Consider the following 1540-nt stretch of genomic DNA (forward strand, 5'->3'; position numbering starts at 1 on the left):
TTGTCTTCTTCAGCTACTGAACCAAATTACCTCTTTATCAGCCATACAGGGGAGTTCTTCTCTATTCCCTTACAGCAAGAAGGTTCAGATTTTTTCCCCCACATAGTTTCTGTAAGTCAACTTGATGGCACATAAAAACATACCCTTTCCAGTTATTACCAAATGACTGACTTTCATGATTGACATTATTACAATCCAGTTTTCTGTTGCTGCAATGGTTAGGTACTGTCAAGTTGACTGCTTGTTGTTATTGTGATGTGCCGTAGGGTCGTTTGTGACTCATAGTGATCCTATGTACAACAGCCCTGAAACCTGCTCTATTCTGTGCCAGCGTTATTGTCTCTTATTCACCTACCCTCATTATCCCAGTCACTGAATCAATCCATCTCATCGATGGTCTTCCTTTCTTTCTCTGTCTTTCCATCCTTCCAAGCATGATGTCCCTCTCCAAGGACTGGCCCCTCCTTGCAACATGTCCAAAGCTGACTGTACCAACCTTATAAACAACGGTTTGGAACCCTGCCATATCTTGTACCATCCTCACAATTTCCACCATGCTCAAGTTCATTGCTGCAACCATGTTTCAATCCATCTTGTTGACATTCTTCCTTTCTTTTGATGACACTCAAATTTTCTCAGCATTGTGTCTTTTGCCAAGACCTGCCCCCATGACAACAGGCCCAAAGTATATGAAACAAAGTTTCACCATCGTTGCCTCTAAGGATTACTTTGGTTCTTCCTTCAGACACATTGCTCTTTTGGTGGTTCAGTTCGTGGAACATTCTGCATTCTTACCAACATCACAATTCAAAGCCACCAATTTTTCTTGGGTCTTCCTTATTGTCAAACTTGCGTGTGGTTTTTTTCTACAACATCTTAAATTAACAAATACTTAAACCCATTTTGAATTCACACTTCACTGGGTTGAGTTTTACTATCCTCTTCTGTTATAAAACAAATAGAGGTAAAAAGTGAGACATGATCTGGATCTTCTAATTATAAGTAAGATTTTTCAGTAGTCAAATGAAGCAGCTTTAATATTTGCCAGAAGTTATGCTTCCATCTCATATGTGACCTTTTATGTCTAACTTCTGTTACTTAGCACGATGTTTTGAGAGTCCGTCCATTCTGTAGGATTTATCAATACTTCATTCCTACTTATGGCTGATTAACATTGTATTGTAAAGACAGGGTGTTTTACTTCTCCACGCAACACTTGTGAAAGCCACACTCAGACCAGGAAGCAGTCCTCAGAACAGAGCAAGGAAACACTACATGGTTCAAAATCAGGAAAGGAGTGCATCAGGGATGTATACTGTCTCCATACCTTTTCAATCTGTAGGTGGAACAGGTCATTTAGGAGGCTGGGCTTTATGAGGAGGAATGTGGCATCAGGATTGGAGGAAGACTCACCAACAATGCAAATGACATAATCTTACTTGCTCAAACCAAGAACCTAAAGTGCTTGCTGCAGAAGGTAAAGGACTGTAGTCTTCAGTCTGGAACAACATCAATAAGATAAAGATTTTCACCACTGCGT

The sequence above is a fragment of the Elephantulus edwardii genome, unplaced genomic scaffold, assembly GCF_000299155.1.
Source record: "Elephantulus edwardii isolate Elephantulus edwardi_28Jun2011 unplaced genomic scaffold, EleEdw1.0 scaffold00014, whole genome shotgun sequence".
Lineage (NCBI taxonomy): Eukaryota > Metazoa > Chordata > Mammalia > Macroscelidea > Macroscelididae > Elephantulus > Elephantulus edwardii.